General features: G+C 39.2%; 1 protein-coding gene across 8 annotated transcripts in view; it reads left to right on the top strand.

Annotated features, from left to right (window-relative positions):
• Positions 1-23,590, top strand: part of PEAK1 (pseudopodium enriched atypical kinase 1) — a 118,138-nt gene that overhangs the window by 53,945 nt on the left and 40,603 nt on the right. For 6 of the 8 annotated variants that reach the window (XM_082769517.1, XM_082769521.1, XM_082769514.1 and 3 more), the window contains one exon: positions 20,068-20,161. The exons of the other annotated variants lie outside the window; for them this stretch is intronic. The gene's annotated coding sequence lies outside the window, so the exon portion shown is untranslated. The remainder of the gene's footprint in view (positions 1-20,067; positions 20,162-23,590) is intronic. 8 annotated transcript variants of the gene reach the window in all.

Raw genomic sequence — 23,590 nt, 5'->3', positions numbered from 1 at the left:
ATTTCTTACGGCAACAAATGAAGCCCAAAGAACGGTAAGAAAAAAGTGTTCTTTCAAGTTTTCAAACTTACCAGGCTCTTTTTAATGTTCTTTCTTTGTTCCTCTCCCTACCTCTGTGGTCCTTCTTCTTTGAATGCATGACCATGCGTTGCTCGTAGGCCTGCAATTTATTGACATGCCTAATGAACAAGAGGAAGAGAGGTTTGGGTTCTCACATCTGCATTTTGCAAAAGCTGTGGAACTGGGGCTCTTGAGTGTGCTTTTGAATTTCTAGAAGATGCTTAACAGCCCAGAAATATTGGCAGGGCAAATTAAAAAGCAATACTAATCGCAAGCTCCTACTCACCCTTACTAAGGAAAAAGTACCAACTCGGGACGTCCTAGTCAGTAGGACGGAGATGCAGGTAGCTTACAAACATCTTTTTAGAGGGCTGAAAGGTCACGTTTTGCTTGCTGCCTTGTACAGCGCTGCTGAGCAGAGCAACCTTTTCTTTCTGCAACCAGCCTTTGCCAAAATAGCAGTAACTGTAAATCTGTCAGGGCTAAAGGCTCCAGCCGGGGCAGTAGTCTCCCATAATTGTTCCTGTATTCAAATTACTATTATTTCGCTGATGAAAGTGATGTTCAGCAGTGCTGGAACAGGAACAGCAATGCTGCGCAAGACGTTTCTGTGTTGGCAGGGGCAGACCTCGTGGGCTGAGCACTGGGAGGTGTGTGCAGCGCAAGGACATGCTGGATGGACCATGTGAGAGGAGGCTGGGGCAGAGCTGGGGTCGGGCTTTGGGCCGGTTTCCTTTCCCTGCCGGAGGCACCACGGGTGCCACGTGGCCGGGCACTTTCTGTCTCTGGGAGCAGCCGGAGGACGCTGCCTGGGAGGTGCTCTTGGCTCGGGGAATTCAGATGGGAGGGTTCTCTCTCGGCTCGAGAACACATTTTTTCCGCTTGACTCACTGACTGAAATCTCAATGAGTGATAAAATTTCTAAAATTAATGTTGAATTGGTTAGAATAATAAAAGGTGCATTTATCATCAGGAAGGAAGAGCAAAACAAGGGGAAAGATTCAGTGAAGAGGAAATGACCACCACCTCAGTGACAATGAGCGGCTGTAAGCAGCTGAGCACACCTCTGTTTGACAGCCTGCCCCTCTCTCCAGCCACGCAGTGATTTAGCATCAGCAAGATTTCCTGAAAGTGCCAGGAGCCGCCTCTCTCATATCCCATGCCCACAGGCACCTCTGTAGGGATGCTTTCTGTTGAGAAGATATTAGACTACAAGGGTTTCCACAGGCTACCTCTTTACATAGCATGCAGGCCAATGTGTGCATGAAAAGGAACTGCCTGCTCATTGATACAGAACCCATTTCTTCACAGAAACAACACCAGCTTTTGTTTCTTCTCTTTGACTTGGCATGTAAGAACAAGGAAGAAACATAAAATACTGGCACCGAAGCAGTCTGGTGTGCTGGTGAACACTATAGATATAGCCAAGTACCTGCATAAGAGGAGGTGGGGCTATGGGCTTAAATGTAGTTCTTAAAAATGATAACATTACATGGTAACATTACATGATAACTGTAAAAAGACTCGTTTAGTGGTTTTACATTTGCATAGCATGTTTCCTTTGTGTGTTCCTGAACAGTTTGCCAAAGTTGAACAGCTGTATCAGCTGCTCCATACTTGCAGTTCAAAAAACCATTCGGAGCCGGGAGGCTGTGCCCCACACACTTCCTGGCCCCAGCAGGCTGCTGGGCTGCCTTCCCCATCGTTGTGTGAGGAACTGCAGAACTGCATCGCTTCACCAGGAAGGGGTAGCGGAACCTTGTAACTTCAGCTGGGTGTAAACGAAACCAAGACTTGCAGCTAAGGCTCTTAGCTCCATCTCAGGAGTAGTTGGAGGTAGGAAATTGAGGATGTGCTTGGCCTGGGGGGTTAAGACAAGTCTGCTCTTCCCCTGAGACGTGGCGTGCTGTTTTCTCAGGTCCAACCATGCTTTTTCAGTTGAAGTTTAATTGGCCGAAGATGATGATTCAAAATGGAAACATTGACAGAGGAAGCAACAATAACATAAAAATACACTTATTAAATGTCCCTGGACACAATTCTTTCCGAAAGGCAGTTCTGATTTTTCACTAGCTTGCTTTAGTCTCCATTAGTCTCACTAATGCTTATCTGTGCAATCAGTCCCATCACAGGTATGTTAAAATTATCTTCCTGCTGGTTCATCTGATAAAAGAAGATTGATGCTTGAATGTGTTGAATTCCTGGTGGTGTGATGGCTGTCCCTGGAAACTTCAGCTAAGCAGGACTGGCAAAGCAGAAAAATCATCTTACAAACGTTGTAAAGCTCCAAACCACTACAGCTCCTAATTTTGAACAGATTCCTGTTTTCTTTACATCAAAACTTCTATGCTTCTGGATATTGGATCTTTTCGCTCTTTTTCTGATGGGAATGCTTGTTGTGGGAGCAGTAAATTTCCGGTGACTGGGAGATTAGAAGCCTTTTGTTTATGCTGAGGTCTCCAATCTTCATTTGCCCAATATTTGTTAACAGATTCACCCTCCCTTAGTTTCCTTCGTTTGAAAATAGCATACTTTTTGTCATTTTGATTCATCAGCTGTTGAGTTGGTGATTATTAGATTTTATTTTTCATGCTGGGTTGCATTGGCAAGAAATGCATTCCCATTCTTTTGGAAAAGAAAAAAAAGCACTGAACATATTTCAGATTCTGCTAACAGAATGATCAGTTTCTAGGGCTGGAAAAGATGATCTCCACACTTATCCCTGCTGCAGACAAAAATCGTTATGTATGAATAAGAATAACTTTCTTATTGGGTTGGAAAAGATTACTTACGTAGTTGCCATAAAAAGATATATTTTTAAGAATGCTATCCAGATACCCAGGAGTAGCCTGTAGTATCGGTGCTATTTTTTGCTACAACTTGTAAATCAAAGACGTTGCGTTAGCTCCATATTATCCCAATTAGGAAATGGCATATATGCAATTATGTAAATACCATGCTTCTGGCTTGTCTGTTACCATTAAGAGCAGAGTGAGGGAACGAGCGAACAGAAAGCAGATGCATCTAAAAATATACCTGAGAAGCGGCAGTAAGAGAGCAGTGCTGCACGTGGTGTGGACGGGATGCCTGTGTGTCCTGCAGTTCGTGAAGCACCCCCAGGTGGATGTGGCAGTGTCAGCGCCTCGTCCCATGCGGGTCACCCATCCCGCTGTCTCCTGCTTGTGGCCAGAGGCAGATTTGACCCCGGACGCTGCAGTTTCCCCTTCACACCCTGGGTTCTTTCAGCAGCAGCAGGAATTGAGTGCCATGGGACCGTGCCTAAAGCTCACTCGGGCGCCCCAACTCTCTGCAGCAGCTGCACGCATCTAGAAAATTACTCTGAAGGTATAATTGGGTTTTGTTCTCTTGCCTTTTAACACAGAATAATAGAAACAGTGGAGGCTCCTCAGATTCAAAGGGTTTTGTTAGCAATTTATCCACAATGCAACTTTTCCTTTCAAACATGAATTTTCCTTAATTCTTCTTAGCATAGCTCTCTGAAAATGCTTTCAGAAACAATTATGGCTGATGATACGTAGTCTTTCTTCCTTTGTTCTTACAAATTAGAATTCTTTCAGCCTAATCATCGCTATCTTAAATACAAACATTAACATATATATATTCTAAGCAAACAAGCTTCATAGAAGAATAAGTAGGGGCTTTAATTGACTTCAGAATCATTCCAGAAATACCTGGCTTGTTTTTTGTTTTTGTTTTTCAGCAGTGTCTTGTGTTACTCTTTATACGAGAGTCTGTTCAAAGCTTTTATTTTTACTCCATTATTTTTCATTCTTGGTAATAAACTCTGTTTTCTTCAGAGAGAAACTGCGCACAGTATTGAACTGCTGTGGTGACGCTTTGTGGTTTGCATTAGGGTGACATTTTGCAGATACTCAACAAAATTCAGACTCTTCCTACTGAAGGACTATGCTAGGCAGTGTTCAAACATAATTGGAATTGTTTATTTTTCAGTACTAGATAAGAAGGTGTGGGAAAAATAAAAATGAAAAGAGTCCCTGTTCTAAATTCTTTACATTCTTACCTCCCCACCCAGCTTTTGTAAAACACTCCAAGTATGCTACTGAGATGCACGATGTTTTTCTTCTGTATAACTCTACCCAGGATCTAACAGTTACTGATCAGTTGTGTTTCTCATTGCACTGTGTCTTTACCAAAGGTTTCTCTGCACTTCTGTTCCAGATTTTTTTTTGTCGTTGTCATTTTGCCAAGCTAAAATGTTTCAGATTTTTCTCAATAGATTTCTTGAATGACTGACTAGGAAAAAAAAAAGCTTCAGCAGCTACCACTCAGTAAAAAGCAGTGACAAAAATGTTTTCTTCTGATCAGTGCAAGACTAATTAGCTCTATAAAAGTAACCTGAAGTCAGAGGGATTGAATCTGTCTAAAAATTCATGTTATTAAAGGGACATGAAATTAATCAAAATTTATGAATTTGCCTTTTAAATGGAAAAGACATTTTTCTGCAGCTAAAAAATGATAGTGCCAAAGCAAGAAGAAATATTTTTCCCAAATTATACATCTGTGTGTCACTGATCGATTTTGAAGGCTGGCTGATAATATCCATTAAGCTTGGTTCCAGTGATTGATACAAAAATTAACCTTGAGTGTCTGAATAGTTTTGACATCCTTCAGTCTTGCATCAGTCAGTATTTGGTTAATTATCTAAGTATTGCTGCAAAGAGATCAGACTCCAGCTGGCTGTAATTAGGGCTGGATTGTTCCATGCCTTCAAGACAGTTTGTATATTCATGGGATCCACAGCTTTCCGTTGTCCTCATTTCCTGTAACATAGAAGTACTTGTATTTCAGAGAACTGAAGGGGAGGCAAGCAGTGAGAGATGCACTGTACTGGTGACTCTTACCATTAGATCCTTAGAGATCTGACTGGGGAATACACAATGCAAGTATCAAAAAGGACAGGCCTTGTAGACAAAAAATGGTATTTCAGCTAAGTAGAAGAAAGTATGGATCTTTAGCAAGCCCGGTGCGTTCCATAAAATCTGAAATCTGTGCTTTGTAAAGCTTGGTCTTAAAGACCACCAGCCTGCATAGGGAGAAACTTGGACAGCAGATCAGGAGTGCACATGACCTAAAAGCATCAATGAATATTCAGTAATTCAGTAGCCATGGGATAAAACCCTACAAGTGCAATCCATTACATCCAATTTGTTGAAATAAGTCTCCCTGATTTTGTGGCCGTATGCTGCAGAATTACTAGCATTGCATTAGTGGCACTTGCTTTTAAATGCCCTACTTTCAGGAAACACTGCTCAGCTTGCTTTCTCCCTTCAATGTTCAGGTCATCGTGGCCTGTGCTCTGTGCAGCCTCTGCTGTTATCAGCCTTTATTGCAGCTCATGAGCAAGACTAGCACATTTTCCAATTATTACTCTCTTTGGGGAAAGAAGTAGCCTTTGTTTAATTTATATGTAAAGTTGCTCATTAATAATTCATTGATATCCAATTTGGAAGGTATATGCCAGAAACTATGCCAAAAAATAAGGCAATTAACATAATTATTATAAGACCAGCTGTAAATAGGTAATACCAATCCATATCCCCAGGCAAAGTATGCCTGTCTGTACCTTCAGAATAGGTAAAACATAGTCATGTCTTTTGTGATTTACCTGAGCTACTTGCGGTTCTCGAGGAAAAAGTTTGGCCCTAGGGAAAAAAAAGACAGCTCTGGTAATTGTCGGTAACTGAAGGCTTCTCAAAGAGATGCTGGAGCAGAATTCAAAGTTTTTGTGCAACTAGAATAAGTCCTTGTGAGGCCAGGAGCCTCAGAAAAGTATCATCTGTCCATGGTGCCTAGATGAAACTTGCTACTGTTTACCTGCTGAAATCTCTACAGACCATTGCTTCAGGGATGCAGAGGATGATAGAGGTACAACAGCTTCTTCATGGCTGCTCGATCCATGCAGTGTCATCCTTCTGTGGCTGAGTTTTTGGTGCTTACTGCTAATCTTCATGTGCCCATTCAATTTGCTAACCTGGCAGAAAACTCTTCTCCCCCCTCTCCATTCACAGGTTACTTTGCTGCTGTTTGAAAGTTGAGTTGGTTGAGAGGTGGTCAGGAGAAGAGCAGCAATGAGGGAACATGAAGATTAGCATCTCCAACTAATTTTAGTTTATAAAAGTCTTATGAGCATAAGGGCCTAAAAGAACTTATTTCTAAACAGAAACAAGCATTGATAAAGATGTACAAGTTGAATTCCTTCTTTGCTTATTAAATGCAAAATATTTTTATAGTTGCACATCTTCTACTGATTACTTTCTTATCTATATGTATTTTATTTTCAGGTTTATTTCAGACAGGCATTGTCAGCAGTGGCTGCACAGATACCTCTGAGCAGCATTTAGAATATGTTTTTGCAGTGTGGTCACATAATTGTTATTGTTCAACTTTCTGCATGTAATCATTCCTCGGTGCCTTGATGCTATTCACTAGACTAACATGGGTAATTAGTGCATAAGTACACTTAGTGCAGCAAGTCAGAAGTGCATAATGTATGCACACAAAAAATTATTTTGTGCATGGAAATTAACTTTTCCAACTTTCTCTTGTGTCCTTGATTACCTTTTTAATAGAGCATAAATATACATTCTGCTGTTTAGACAAGAATATTTTATTTACTGAACTGCTGTGAAAATTAGTATTCTCTTAAGCACAGAATTTATTCACAGGAATTGAATAAACAGGATTCTGTTTATTGACTGAAGATAAGTCTCTTAATACTCAAGTGGCAAGATAGTTTCCTTGAAACTTTATTATGATGACTTTGGAAAAGTAGCTGAACATGTATGTAACTTACAAGCAAACTACATGCCTACCTGTTTCAGCTCTAGCCATACACTGGTAAACTACACTGGAATTGCTTATATGTGGTTTCATGTTAGTTAAGTCAGCCTAGTAACTAACTGCAGTCAGAGGGAGTCAATAAACTGTGCTCCTCCCTGCTTTCCCCCAGGCCAGCCCTTCTGCTTCCCTCAGCCTGTGCTAGGCTTACCCCAAAGAAAAGGTGGGAGAAGGAAGACACACGACATGCATTTCCTTTCTTCCATTTTGGTTCCCTGCAGGGGAGTTTGCCACCAATACCGGAGGCACAGCTGAGCAGTGGCTCATAACACTAAACACACAAACTGGGGAACTATGACGGCTTCTACTGTGTTTATGGACCACCTATCCTCAATCTCCATTTACCATGTTTATATTTCTCTGTTTTCAGCAATCTAAGGTTTATGTGTTTTCCAAGCATGTTAAAAGAGAATTCACTTATCATAACAAAATGTTAAAGGTTCAACTTTCAGCGAAATCCAGGAGCTCTTAAAAACTTCCTGAGTTTTGTGTTGCATCCATTTCATGAGGCCACTAATCTCACCATGCCCTTGCTTTCCCAACTGCCTCCCCTCACAGAGAAGTTAAAGCAGGCATCTTGCAGTTCACGTTACAAAAATCCGTGTCACTTTCAGCATGAGCAACAACATCTCATAATTGTTCTGAGCTGAATGTTGACTGCAGGAATTGCTAACCCCCCTTCTGCAGCGGTGTGCCGCTGGAGCAATGGCTCTCGTGTTGAGATGTGATTGGAGCACTCTAATGTTTAATGCATCATTTTAACATTACCCTAAAAAAGCCTACTGTCGTGGTATGTTATTATCTCAGCTCTGCTGCAGTTGTTGTTTCTTATTTAAATGTCCTATCTCACTTGAGATTTAATGTAATTAGAACCAGCCTGTGGAAAAATGTTTCTCTATCACGTCTTAGCTGTTGTTCCAGTCAAGATGGTAAAGCAAATCAAACGAGGTGTAATGAAAATGATGGAAATGATAAAAACCATTTGCAAGAGGCAATTTTCCTGAGGGATATAAAAGGCATCAGTGCACTTTTTTTCCTCCTCTTTTGCTTTGTATTTCTAAACTGGTATATGTATGTCTGGAATAGCTCCATAGAGATTTGTCTGACACACCTGAGAGCAGACTCGGGTACATCTGATAGCATCTGACTTAACTGACCCAGGAGGGAACCTGAAGTACCATAGCAGTAAGCCCTTCTGTTTCCATCTTGCAGGAATTCCATCTTTGGAATTCCATCTTTCCATCTTGAGGAATTCATGTGTTACTCCTCTGCATCTTTTACCTTTATTTTAGGTTTATAATTCTATTGTGAATTTTTTTTTGCTTTATCTTTCTTCTTTTGTGCACATACCATTTGCAAACAGGCTTTTGTACCATCAGGATTTATTGTAGTAATCTATATTAACTCATTGTAGTATTGATAAACTTCAAGTCAGAGAGGCTTAATCTCAAGAGACTCGATGTCCTAGAATATAGTAAGAAATGCAATGCTTTCAAAGGGTAATGGTAGGATTTTAAGTGCTGCTATTTTAGCTCACAACAGATGTGCATCAGTGGATCAAGTGTGAGTGATTTAAAAAATACATACCTGAAAAAAATTCTAATCTGTATGTTTCTCCTTTTGGAGCTTTTTAGTTTATAGAGCACTTGTGCACAAGTTCATCTTTTCTGTTACCTTGAACTCCTTGGAACAGAGGGAAACAGTAATTTCTTCTCTCCCCATCCCCCATTCACTTTTTTTTTTTGTAAAGAAATGATTAAATGCTTAGAGTACAAATGCTGCGCATGAATATTTATAGGAACTTTTATAACATTCAACAGGGCAATGCTTCATGGCTGTCTTTTTCTGAATGCACATAATAAAGTACCCATCATTTCTTTGAAGCTACACTTGCTCTTTTTTAATTTGATCACAGATTGATAGGAGCTGTATGCTCCTTGGGGGCAGATGGGCCGCAGTTGTTGGTGATGACAGAATGCAGAGATCAGTGCCATGTTCCCTACTTCTCTCTGTTGAAACACTTGCATTTAACATTTAGTAAGAATAAATTTTTTATGCAACACTTACGTTTAAGTTGCAGAAAATTACTATCTAAGAATCTATTACCTCCATTGGATAAATACCTGATTCACTGCATTTATACTTGGGTCCTGGAAGAAAGAGAGCTGAACATCTGCCTGAAATACACTAGAAAAACTGAATGGCCCTGGAGCACGCTCTGCAAACCACTTGGAGAATCCTCCTGTTAATGCAAAAAAAAATAAAAATGTTTTAGTCTCCACTTCTTCCTCTGCATATTAACTCTCAGTAATACTGCATCCTGTGAATGACGAATAGGGCATATGAGGCCTCGAAGTGCCATTCACCCCTTTTGAAAAAGCAAATGGAAACTGGTATCTGTTAATAGCAGTATTTATCCCCTTGACATCCTAAAGAATATTAATCAGTTTAAGCACTTGAGTGTTTTAATGTGGAGGAGAAAGGCTTCAAAAATAGGCATATTATGGTAGGGGGAAATGCATTTTTTTGACTTACCAAAGCTGAAGATGATAGATAATTTTAGAACTGTAGTTGGAAGTTTCTTGCTCGTAACATTATTATAACCTCTTCCTCTTTAAATATAAATCAAATAGATTGCTGTAATGAGCATGTGCTCATGTCCACAAATTTACTACATTAACTGTTTAGAGTGTTTATTTAAAAACTATGTTGTATTTTCTGCATTTGAAGTTATTTATTGGAACTTTGTTATGGAGGTCTACATGAATGCATGTATTTTGGTAAATACCACACAAAAAAGAACCCCCTTAGCCACCCTTACCAGCCAAAGTACTACAGCAGACAGCCGTCACTGCTTACATTCACCACTGGCTAAAATTCTGCTCTGAACAGTTCAAGCGGTGTGGTAGTAAAATGTTCACAGTGTTAACACAGACAGGTACAGCAGACCCACAGCTAAGGCAACCATGAGAATCATTCCTAATAAAAACATTGCTGTCAGCAAAGCTGTATAAGCTCACGTGGAGTCAGCTACAATAGGTACCCAGAACGTCTAGCTGGGCTTTCATGTATCATTGCTAGCTGTGTTCTGAGCTGTATTCCAACAGACTGGCTTCTATAAAGACTTGTCTGAAACAGTCAGTAGGTTTGCATCTTTCACTGGGATAAGCTGTCTGTCTAAATTATTTTTTCCTTAAATTCATTACTAATACATTTTTTTTTCATTTTTTATCTTAATTTAGCTTTGAGTCCACTTTTATTTGGTCATGCATTTTTAGCTTTGTGGCTGTGAAACATACTTTTTACATAGATAGTCTCATATCTGAAGATCTCAGGAATATACCAGTGTACTTCACAATAGTAAATTTGTTCCCTTTTATATATGTGTATGCATTTATAATATATCCTTCTCAGCTGCTACAGTGTACAGAATATGCAGATAATATATGTGTATTTTCAAAGAAGTCATCAGTTATGAAAATTCTTAATTTTCACGTACTGATTCTAATCTTTCCTAAATGTTTTGGGCACAGCAGTTTTTAGCATCCCTGTCATGATTAAAGAAGGAAAACCTAAAGAGACAGTGTCAACAAGTAGTTGAATCTTTGAATTAAACTTGTATACTTGCTATATTACAGTTATCCGCATATATTACAATAAAAGGATTAAAGGAAAATAACGTGATATTGTGCTTTAGTTCTATTTGAAAGACTTCTAAGCCAGTAACACTTGAGCCACATGTGCATAACCTTTGAACGTGTTAAGTGCATAACTTGTGTACAGGTGTAAGAAAAGTATGTGCTCACCTGAGGTCTGTTTGAGTGAGCGTACAAGTAGTAATGCTGAAACTGCAACAATCCAAGGTTTTCATATGCAAGAAAACAGAGGAATTGTCCAACTGTTGTGGGATAACATATCAAATCCATCTAGACAGCTTTAAAAAAAAAAATACTATGAGTAAGCATACTGATAATGAAGTGTTTGAATGACATTCTTCATAAGGAAGATTGAAATTTAGCTTAAAAAAAAAGTTTGACTTTTTTTCCTAATTTCTCTTTTGGAGCTTTATTTTTGGAGCATGAAAATCAAGTGGGCACCAGGAAATGAATAGCCATATCAAGCAGTAAGTTTCCAGGGACCTTAGACTTTAATTTGTCTATGGATCACAGCATATTAAGGGTTCACAGAAATAGGAGGCAGAATTTATTACTTAGCCTCAAACTAGCTCTTCCATTGTGCCTTATAAAATAAACCTCCCCACTCAAATAGTCAACTTGCTAGGGCTTCAAGTCTTAAAATTTGTTACTACTGAACTATGCTTCTAACAGGAAATGCATTGGGCAAGACAAGGAATCTGTTTTTTTCCTTCTTTAGCTTAACACTGCAGACATTAACAATGATGTTCCCTAATTTCAGTAAGCAGCCATCTCATTATCTCTGTGAAGTCTCTCTTCTGCTCTTTTCCTTTCCAGTTCTTAGGTCTTCAAGTTTTAGCGTATAATTAAAAGCGTACATTGGCTGACGAGTGAAAACTGGATATTCAGCTGCTGCTGCCTGTAAAATATAATACATCGCCCACACATCCCAAGGCAGTGATTGAAGATCTCGTCTAATTTGTCTTACTGAAATTTAAGCAAAATCATCTGCTGAGTGTTTCAGACTATCTGCATGCATTACGATTGATCTGGCCTTCTCTGAAAAGAAGAATGTGAAAATAAGATATGGTTAATGTACCAGTCTTTTTATGTCTAGAGAACAAGTTTAACATAGGACATTAGAGATACAGGCCTACAGTCTGTCTTCTGACTACACGATGTTAATTAGCATTATGAAACTGTCCTTTTGTTAATCATGTTGAATTATATCAAAGTTGGAGGAATTCTCTGCTGGAACAGAAGTGCGGTTTATGTTGGTACTGCACTGCATTTGGCACCGTGCGGTGGGGTTGGCAGCAGGATGACAGTCAAGTGGAGCAAATCAGAAGCTCCACTGACATGGTGCGAGTGTAACTGGCTGTGCACCTGCCTCCTGCCACAGGGGAAAGAAAAGGAGGGGGCTAAAACAGAGCGGGTCGGCTCTGCTAGGGTGGTGTCTGCTGAATGCTTCAGTACTTTATAAAGCAGCATCTTGCTTTTGTAGAACTAGAGGTGAACATAAATTAGTTGTGCAAGAAGCTGCTCCTTATAACTGGTATTTTCTGAGAAATACTGTAAGTTTTTATGTTGCTTATTTCCATTTTTCTCCTTGATCTACTGGTCCCTGCAATACTGTATGTAAGTAAAAGAATTATTTTGCTCTTTACAGAAAAAAAAAAAAAAAAAAAAAAAAGTAGTGAAAATACTTGCATTAATATATATTTGGGAAATGTGCACAGTGCAGAGCAAATGCACTTCAGTGAGAGCTTCGGTTTCTCAGCATGCCTGTATCAAGCCATGCAGCACCCAAGTCTTACAACAACTGCATGCAGATGTGGTAAGCAGTTCATAAATACCCTATCACGGATGTTCATCGTTTGTTGGGTTTGGGTTTTTTTCCACATACCACATTCTGGCATCAAAACAAAGTTCCTGTGCTTTTATTGAATTTGACATACTGCAATTCCTATCAAAATTGAGGCTTTGGAAGCACTATTAACATGCCCAGATTCAACAAAAGGCTTTTTAAAACAGCTGACACTTTTCCGAGTGACTGGTATCTGAGTGATGATTTGAGTAGGGGGTACTCAAAGCAGCCGACAAAAGTGAAGTTTCATAGTGATTAACTCTTCAGTTGTGCAAAAAATAAAAAAGAAAAAAATGTATGTATACTTCCACAAATCTCTGTAGAAACCTGAGAAACAAAACCTTGAATCTTTATGCACATTAGTCAGACTGTTTTCTGTTGAATAACTGCCTGATGTTATTGTAAAAGGGCTGTAAAATTGCAAACCAAAAGGTTTGGCCTTTTTTAAATGGCTTTAAAGATAAAAACCCCAATTCATTGTCTTGGCAAAAGCAGGAGTCCTCTCTTCATCATATCTCTTTGCATCTTCTTTCTAGATAGTGAGTTTGATTTTACTGAGCTATGAATGGGTATCTTCTGTTAACAAGTACACAGAAGGCTAGATTCACATTTCAGATTTTGCTATGTTTTTCAGAAACTAAAATATGTGTTGTATATATTATGTGGATTAGGCCTGGCTACGTGATAGGTCTGAAGCTGATTGTAAGCAGGAGATTGTTACCAACTTGGCATGTGATGCCATGTATTGATTTTGTCCTAAAATCGAGCAAGTTTTTTATCACTAGTCTGAAAGGAAATAAAAAAATTACAGCTAACAAAGGTTAGGAGAGCAGTTAATTTAAAAGCAGAGAGATCTACTGATTGCATTGAAAAAGGGCTAGAACAAATAATTAGTATTTACTGTGTACAACTGTAAACTGGGAATAAGCAGTATAGGCAGGGCTGCCTGATTAACTGAGAGAAGCAAGCATCCTCAAAAGCTTGTGGAAGTTGCGACTGTTTATCATCAGGATAGGACAGCAGCCTGGACTTAAAAGGACTGTGTTGACTCCATGTGCAGAGGAATCTATTTCCAGAGTAGGAAGGGTTTGTTTCCATTGTGGTTGTCACCGGTGGGAAACTCCAGGAATGCTGTCTTGTCTTCTGGAGAGCAACAGTCAAAGGGTGCTAATAACAATTCACAAAAGTCACTAGGGATTAAAGGTTTGAACAGTACTTTTTAAAGAGAGGACTCAAGTGCTCAATTTGCTCATTTTTTTAATTTTGAAAAAGTCAAAGTAGAAACCAATAGCACTTTCTAAGTGGAGGAGCAAAAGAAGTGATTTACCACTGTTGCATAGCTGTTGCAATTACCATCATAATTCACCATTTGACTAACAGTTGGGATCCCATGTACTGTTTACGTAATTAATTTCCCGCTGCCAGCATGTGTTATTAAGACAAATGTGAGCCCACAACCTTAAAATCCACAGTACAGACTTTTCTGTATAAATTGCAAGGTGAAGTACTGCAGAGAGCCTGTAGCCTCTTCCACGGGCTGTGCTCTTGAGACCTGGCACACATCACTCTGTTGTGCATAACAGTTATGAAGCACTAACTGGGCAGTGTGACTTGGATTCCTGAGCAATTTTCCTAATCAGATGGAGTATTGATGTCATCCCGTGAGCTGTCTGTAGAGATGGAGCCCAGGACCTCAGAAGGGGGCAGCAGGAGAGGTGTTACTACTGCCTTACAACTTAGTGCCTCTTCCCTGGACAAGGAGTAGGTCTCAGTCTCTCCGTTTCTCTTAGTCCATGTTAGACTAGTTCTTAGTTGTTAACGATTTTGTTCAAAATGGCATAGTATTGCATGCAGCAGGAATAAAAGCTCCCTCTGACACAGTCTAAGGGGGCCAATAATAGCAGCCTTACATTTTATTGGGGTTTGTAGTGGCAGACTAATTGCCCTCGGGCTTGATGTGTTTTTTGTGAAACCCATCCCTGTGCAATGGTGGACACGTCATGGTCCTATATGGTAGTAAAGATGCCGTCATGAAACCTTGTTCAAAAGTTAAAGGATGCAGATGAACGTCATTCTGCTTTTATCTGCAAATCCCTGTGGGTTCATATTGAGTCATCATAGTAGTACAAGACTAGAAAATTCACATTGTGTTTTTTTCTGGATAGAAAAAGCTTTGAATTTTAAAAACTCTGACAAGCACAAGTAGCAAAATGTATATTTGTCAATCAGCTCTTGTAGGAAATACTTGTCATTAAAAAAAAAAAAAAAAAAAAGAAGAACAACCATTCCTGTTGATTTTCTTTCTCTTTCCTTTGATAAGCGTTGTTTACAGTGCTTTGGTTTTGTTGCTCCATACTGTGTCCTGACCCAATGAGTGAGCACTGGCTAGTTTTCCAGCTTGTGATTTTCAAGTGTGATCAGCAGCCTCTTAATTAGTACCTGTGAGCTCTGATAGCATTTCTGTTCATAGGTGGAAAGAACAGCAAAGTGGGCACCCTGGGTTTGCAGGAACGCTCAGAGCAGTAGGAAGGGGGCGGGTGGGATGATACTGTGCTGTACTCTGGCTGCAGCTGCTCTCTGTGACAGCCTCCCCTGGTTTTCGAGTGTCGGAATTCAGCTGTGGTTGCCTATTCCTGCTGCCCACAAGCAGGCGGGTTCTTAGGGTATGTTTGCCTGCATGACATCCCTCTTTGCCTTTCCTCCTCTTACAGTGTTGATGCAAAGATTATAGTGGTTTACATACTTGATAGATTTACACCTCCATTTTTGCAAATGAAGGCTGTTTGTCTTCTCATGGAGTACATTAAGCAAATTTCCTAGCTACAGAAAAGTCTTTGAATGCAAAAGAAAAAGCTAATACAGAATTTCTGTTAAATTGCCTTTCTGATTCTGTTCTTGATTATATTTAGTGATGTCTTTGCTGCATAGATCCTCTATGCCTGGACTATTTTCAAGTATGGAATCAGATTTTTTTTGGACTAAAATTACTGTTGTGTTTTGGTTTGGTTTGTTTTTTCCTGCACTGTATCATGTCTGTTTCAGTAGCCTAAAAACATGAGTGCCAACTGTTAGATGCCCTTGGTCATTCTGTTAGGCCTTTTCCCTCACCATGGGGGGATACAGCTGCATCACAGAGCCCCCCTTAAGAGGCCTGGAAAACTCAGGTATTGTGGACTTCAAAATTTTTCAGGGGCTGATGACTTTGCTAACCCCTATAGTGAGACTGAAGAGCATGAAAATGACTGGGTTCTTAACAGTGATCCACAACACAATGTTTTACATGAATTAAGGTATTGATTTGCTTGGCTTTTGGGCCTGTGCCTCTACACTACTGTTACAAGAGTAACAGGATTTTAAACTGGTGAATCATTTATAACGTAGGTAGTTGTATTGGATACTGCTATGGTAAAACCCATTTTGGTACCAAACGGTGAAAACAAGCAGAAGGCTCTATGTTAGCAAAAGCCTAGTTTTGTATGTACAGCTGAGTTCTCTGTGAGAACCTGTGCAAACACAGGTAGGGAGCAGCATCTTTCGTACCCCTGATACTGCTTTGCAAGCAGGATTGCGTGGTTGAAATTTATGCAAGGTAATGCACAGAGAAACTGCAGGGAACAGAATCCTGGTCTTTGTTATTGTGGAATGCCGGGAAGGATCAGAAATCCTAAAACACAGTCAAACACAACATTTAATCATGTATTTTTTAAAAAATCAATTCTTTTTTTTTTTTTTTTGTGAATGCTAAGAAGTACACAATTTTACTATCTGCTGGTTCCTTTTCTAAATAAAATGTCACCTGTGATGGTGCTTTTTATCCCTAATAGCATTCTCATCAGCAGTTGCTGATTTTATGGAGATGGATTCTAGGCAAAGGAGAAGAATAACTATGAGTGCCTAGGAATATCTATTATAATGTATCGTTGTTTTCTTTTTAACTTCAGCATTAGTAAACAATAATGTTTAACCTTCTAACTTAGAGCTCGTCACTCATTTCACTGCTGTGTCTTATGACTGGGGATTAAAATTTACTGCGTTCATCATGTCTGGTGAAATGGTTTATTGGGATGCATAAATGACATACTAATTAGAAGAACAGTCTGAGTGAGAATGAGCTGCTTAAAGCTTTGATGACCAGAAAATTACCTGTAGCTAGTTTCTCCAGATTATCAAAGAAGTCCTCAAATTAGTGTTTTTCTTTGATCATAGATGCAAGGAACGAGGCAAAATGACTGCACAAGGTGGGAGGAGATGGTTATTCGGGAATGAGAAGCCGAAAGAGTTTTTACAAAGATTCAAGCCCTTTCTAGCCACCTGCTGCACCAAGTAGTGAATGAGATATATTAGTAGGTGGTTTATTTTCATCTGTATTTTCCTACCAGAAACTATTAATGTGTATTTCTTCAAGAGCCAAATTGCTTGTAGAGAGAAATCCCTTTCATACAGTTTGTCATCTTATCCTGATTTTTCTGTCCTGTAGTATGACAACATTCAAAGAGTACTCATCCTTTACAAGGCTTTCAACTGGCTTCCTTACCTTTGTAATTACCACTATCTTATCTATGCACTACTATGGATTTGTATGGATTGTTGCAAGAGACATGCTAGAGTTACATACAGTTACTTGACCCAAGTAGTATAGCCTAAGGTCTTTGTAGCCCCATATCAAACATGAAAACTTGGTCATAAAAAATAGAAATGAACACAGAAAATGTTTCCAGGGCTGAGATATATGCCTGACTTAAGAGTGACAAAACAATGAGGGTGGAAGGAAGAGGCCTTACCACTGAGAGATAATGGGATGTTAGTATTCTCAAAACATGTAGTTAACTCTAGCAAAATGGTGAGAATTCATAAAAAGGGAAAGACGGAATCATGTTGTTACCCAAGAGGTTAATTTTGAGAAGAGCCTTGCCAATGGAAGGCTTACAGAGGTAAAATCATAAACAAAAGAGACGTGACACAGAGGTGGAAACGGTGTGTGGAGCAGATTGGATGAGAAGAGTTGGAATCTTTCAGACGATGTCTAGAATTCTGCAGCTCTTCTGCACATCAGATCTGATGCTAGGGAGTGGGAGAACTGGATCTGTGAGAGTGGGAAGGCTGACAGCTGATGTATGATTTCACGAGACAGAGAACTCATACGCAGCATAGAAACGGAAAGCGCTCTGCAGTGAATCAGTGCTGGCGGTGCTCTGGCACCCTGATTCCAGCGGTGGCTGTGTCCATTTTTCCGCCGAAATTTCTGAAATGGACAATAAAGGAACAGTCTGCCACTGCAAGGATTTTCTTCGTAACCCAAATAGTTACTGCTTCATTTAAACACTGAGATTGGAAGGTTTGAATTTACTACACCTAACAACGAATGTCTCAGCATCTGTATAAGTGTCTAATCCTTTTCTGAATCCAGCCTACCTCTTGATCTCAGAGCCATCTTGTTTCAGAAAGCATTTTATATGGAACTATTTTATTTTCACAAGTTTAAATATGCTGCCTCTTGGGTTTGTTGCTCTTGTTTCATGAGAGGCTAAACGGGAACACCCAGTCTATCTGTTTCACTTAATAGGTAAAGCTTCTCATCTCCTAACATATCTTTATGTGGATTTACTCTGATTTTCTTGCACTGAAAGCATGTAATCTACTGATTGTTGTGCATATTCTGTTGCACCACTTGCATGCCCTGCAGTTAGTGATTCGTGAGAGCTTCTTAAAAAATAGAAATAAAATACTGTTTCTCTTTTGCCCATTACTTCCTTGTCTGGTAGGAAGGTGAGCAAGTTTTCTTCACAGAAGTCATAAAAAGAAATGATATCCTGTTCATCCTGTGCTTAGCTCATTGCTGTACCATTGCGTGGTTCTGATAAAGGACCACGTCATTTTGTGTGTAGCTCAGCCACTTCAACTTTCTCCCCAGTTGTTGGCTTTACCCAGTCCAGTCCCACTGAGCTATTGCTCTTAATTTATCCATTATTTTTAATATCTTTTATATATACATAATGGCTGATAGTGTTTTATTTTTTAACTTAATGCTCTTGAGTCTTTATTAAATAACTTAAAAGGATCTTGGGGAGCGGATTGAGATTGATGGAGAGTAATCATCTGGCTTCTTTCTCTGTAGTGTGCTTTATCTTCTGTATTACAGCTGACCGCTTGCACTGTGGCTGCAATCCACTAATAACAAGTTATTTATCTTCTGATACTGCAGTATCCTGTTTGTCTTTGGCAACTTTTTTTCACGAGTATCATAACATTGATAGGTTTTTGCATGCTATTCTGTATTTTGCTATCCAGTAGTTACATTGCTAAACTCCAAGTGTTTACACCTGTTTGGCACTGGTGTGTTTTGCTGCATCAGAGTTCTGTGTGGGCATCTTTGGAGCTGGACGTAGCAGTAGTGCAAGGCAGAGAGTTTTAAGTAAGTTGTAGTTGTGGAATTGATGGTTTCAATACTATAGTAATGATGCACACTGTTTTCATTCTCAAGCTGTGCTCAGCAGAAGGCTAACCACAACCATTCCCAGGTTTTGTAGCTGCAGCAGCAGCGTAATGTTTTTCAGGTAATTCATTGTTACATATTGTGACTACTCACATTCTGTAGAGGTTTAACATTTTTGTAGTATTTATTCTTCTAGATACGTTCATGTGCTTAAACAACTGACCAAAAAGATAAAAGGGCAGGATTTGAATTGAGCCTAGGAAGAGTAATTCAAAGGTAATTACATGATGGAAGGTATTGTCATACTGATGCGTTCTCAGAATGATATGAAGGGCTTAATTCTCATAATTTGGCTTAAACAGAGTTGAGAGAAACTCAAACCTGAGGATGTTTTTTTCATTATCGTGCTAGTATCTCTCAGCTAATGTACTTCTGTGCTTATCCTTAATTTGCTAAAAGATCTTGGAATGTTGTGCGTTTTTACTGGAGGGATGGGCATGGGGAGAAAGGGGGGGGAATCTAATTTCTTGTGCAAGTAAAAAGTATACCAAAAGAATATACTCTGCAGAATTGTCTAAATGATAACTGGTTGTTAGAAACTTAAAGTATATTAATGATAAAATACGATTTTTCCAAAAGGAATTACATTTTTTAATAGTTTTCTCAAGGTAAGAATCTGTTCTCTTTGGAAGTCAGAAGAGTTCATATTCAAATGCATGCCTTTGCTGGTCTACTGGGCCTCAAAACTAAATGTGAGAGCTTGTCCTTGTTATAGTTTTGTGTATTGTCAGTGTGATGATGCAGAATCTAATCAGGTTACTTACACAGATCCTGAGGATATTTCTTGCCTTTTCCTTGCTGTATGGCATTATCTGTTTGGGTTAGGTAAATTGTAAAGCAATGCCTGTTTTATTCTGAAGCATTACAGGTTGTCTAGCCTTAGGCAGGTTTTTGCTGCAGTTCATTGGTTATTTCTATCATGTTTTTTCTTAGAGGTTTTAGGTGGAAAAAACATATTCAAGGGTTTCCTTCACTCACTTGGTTTTATGAAATATTCATGTCATTTAAGCACTCTTTAACTGAGCGATAATACAGCATGGGAGCTTAAAAACAGGAATAGTTCCAAGTTGTTTTCCTGATTGTTTCATGCTGTCTTGCAGCAATTTTGCAACTTTTTTTTTTTTTTTTTACAGAACTGTGTTTAGCAGTGATTCTGTTGTCTTCTCCATCCAAAGCATGCCCTTTATGTCAGCAGCTTAGTACATCGTGCTGCAGAGTGGTTCTAAAGTAAGTTGGCAACTTTATAGATTATATGGACCTGAAGTTTAGGTCATTGCCTCCTCGATATCCACTGGAAGATTCATTACATTTTCTGTAGGACTGTCATTTTATGGCATTGGACTGGTGTCAGCACTCAAAGTTCTGACTAAAAAAAAAAAAACCCTGAAACAAAATTTCTTTTTTAACAAAAATTATAATGATGCTTAACACTTCTGTAAATGTCCATCTGTGCTGCCTGCCACAGCTCAGTTCTGGCTTGTTACAATGATCAGATACGTGCTGAACATTGGTCCAATTAGTCCACTTTGGGAATAAAACTGTGGTAGACCACAGTGCCATTGCTTAATTTCATGTTCTTTTCTGGCACACCTCTTGAGAAATAAGTGCTGTGACTGAGCATGGTGCCACACTTAAGAGGCAGGAAATTTGGGTTCTAATCTTGATATTCCACCAAATTAGGATGTAAAGTGAGACCCTGAGTCACTGTTTCAGGCTACAAAATCTGTATTGTTAAACACTTGCCCACCTTTGTGAAGTCCTGTGACATTGGTGGGTGCACTTCTCCCATTTTTAAATATCAATACATTAAGTTTTATTTCCAAACTCTGCTGTAGTACTTTGTATCATCTCATAAGATTTTTTGCTTGATTTGACTTTCATTAATAACTGCTGCAAGATTGTTCAAAGCACAGTGCTTCTGGGCACTGAATGTCAACAACTGTGTTTCTCAACATGCCTGCAACTTGGGACCCTGACTACCCTGGCTGTAAGACTCCTCTCTCCGTGTTACATTTCATGTACCTAACAGATGTTGCAGTTAGCTTCACTTGGGATTTGTTCTCCTTTGAAGTTGAACAAAGGATGTAAAATTTGAGAAGTTGTTTGTTTCTTTTTTTTTTTTTGTGTGTGTGTGAGTGTGTGTGTGTGTGTTTTCTTTTCTTTTCTTTTCTTTTTTTGCATGAAAGACAAAACCTAATTGGCACATCGCATTTGTAGTCCCAGTTTTCTGTGCTAGATGTATTCGTAGATAAGTGGCCCGGTGTCAGTACACATTGATGCTGAGAGATGAAGCGTTTTCACAGCCCATTGCCACCCAAGCAGGACAGTATGTATGAAGGTGGAGCATTTCATATTTGAGTTGGTTTTGTTTTTTTCAAAAAATTTCTTAAAATATTTTTGATTATATTAAAAATATATATATATAATAATAAAAAAAAAAAAGACCAGACACCAGATTTTAGTCTTGTTATGTTAGACTTACACTGTTCTTTGTGACAACCAGTGAGTGTCCAGATGCCTATAAGTACTTCAGACAAAACCACGAAGCCGTAGTGGTTTTGTGGTGTTTAGGTGCTCCTATATAGGAAACCAGGCTGGATTCCCATGGCTGATTTTTCAGTCTGAGGACATGCCTGTCAATGGTGAGAGGTTCGTGGGTTGTTCACTAGCAATTTAATGGGCTGTTGTCTTTTAAGACTAATCAATGCAATTTATTCTGCAGCATAAAAATCGTAGGCCCATTTTCATGAACAGCAATGCTGAAGTTAAATGCCTTTTCCTGTTCCAAGTATCTAGTGATCTAAGAAGAAACCAAAGAGTGATAGAATTACAATTACAAATGATGAAATGCACACTTGTGCATATTGCTCAGTAATATAGTAGGCATTCATTTAAGGGGAGTTTTTGCAGCATACAGCATTGAAAACACATGTCTAATAGGTGCATTCATTTTAATACGCTCATTCATTGAGCAGGCCTGATTAATTAGTGCGTGTCACCATCTGGTACTTACTGAGACTATTCATTTTTAAAATGTTGAAATTGTAGGGAATGTTGCACACCAATTAAGTTCCTTTTAATTGGATTATGTTAGTATAAAGTATTACTGGCAAAGGCCTTCATTGTGATTCAGCCAGCATGCATCTAAGGGAGACCCGCCAGCCTGAAATTACTTAGAACAAAGGGAAAATGCCTGAAATGCATGTTTATTCCCATCTTGGTGCACTCAACAGAGATGATGTCAACAAATAATACTGCTGCATTTCTGTGCAGTTTCCTGACATGAGGATGCCTCTGCTGATAACTGCTTCAGCTCTGCACTGCAACTCTTAACCTGTCATCCCCCAACTCTGACCTGGAAAGTGAAGTATCATCTTAACGGGGCCTGACTGAGCCCTTCTGTGTGCAGTTGTGTATCTGCTGAAACAAGAGAACTGTTTCTCATTTACACAAAGAGTGATTTAGCCTTTAAAGCTGATAAACTAACTGTGCTGACTCAACCACCTAGTGAATGAAGTATCACAAGCTGCTGGCTGCAGCACCATGTTAGGAGCAGAACTTGTCTGTCTGTACTTGTTCCTGTCACTGACTCACTTGGTGAATTTTAGTTGCTTAATGTCATTGCACTGCAGTGTTTCCACCTATAAATTGTGAATAGGTATGTTTATCAACTTGCATAAAAAGCTTTGAGATGCAGGGTGAAGTGTACCATGTTATTACGTGTTTACTGTTAACACTTTAGAAGCCTAATTGAGTATCTTCAAATAAGTTCTGTTGTCCAAACTACTCATTTCAGAGGAAGGAGCAGCTCTGCAGTTAGCAGTTCCTTAGCAGGTAAATGGGCAGTCACTGACTGCAGTGAGGCTACAGAGGAAGAGATACCAGGAGCACCGTTAAGCCCAAACGATCTGATGTGTGCCTGCCTGGATCTCCTCACAACCCTCCTTAGTTTTGAAGAGTAGGGCGAGAGTCTAGAAATGAACACTGTCTGGATATCAGGGCCAAAGATTTTTTCTTTGTAAATTTGTGTGTGTTTTCATTACCTTCAATGGACTCTGCTGCCCCCTATGCAGCTGCAGCTGTCGTTAACAGCAATGGAAGCAATATCCTGAACATGTGAAGAATGTTTGAATTTTTTTTGTATTGAAAGATTTCATTCATTTCACTCATATTCACTTTTACTGCTATTATCACTCATAGGAGTGATTATGTGGTTGAAACAGTAAATGTGTTTTCTTTAAAGGCAGAGGAAAGCATCAGAAAAATCAATTTTAGTTATACAACCATTAAAAAAATGCTAGATTTTTTTGGAGAGTGCAAATACCTGTTTAGACATATAAAGGTCACTGAATTTAGTCTGTTACAGTAGATTGCTTCTGATTTCAAAGGATGAAAATAGTTCACCATTGGATTTTTTTTTTTTTTTCTTAATGTACATTTCCTCTTGTGTGAAGGTGCGTGTTTCCTCTTCATTACAGCTGCAGGCAGTGTAAAGCATGTTACAGGCACTGCTCATCCTGGAAGTGCCAAATCCAATTGGAAACCTGTCTGTAGTTTACAAAGGCAAGAAGTCAGTGACTCTTGCCTGTTTCACAGACTGTGTCAAAAGTCATGTTTAGAGCATGTTGAGTTTAAACCATTTCCATTTGGTGCTGA

Source organism: Aythya marila (genome assembly GCF_965140915.1).
Source record: "Aythya marila genome assembly, chromosome: 11".
Lineage (NCBI taxonomy): Eukaryota > Metazoa > Chordata > Aves > Anseriformes > Anatidae > Aythya > Aythya marila.
The sequence above is the reverse complement of the archived record's forward strand: the minus strand, read 5'-3'. Positions and strand labels throughout refer to the sequence as shown.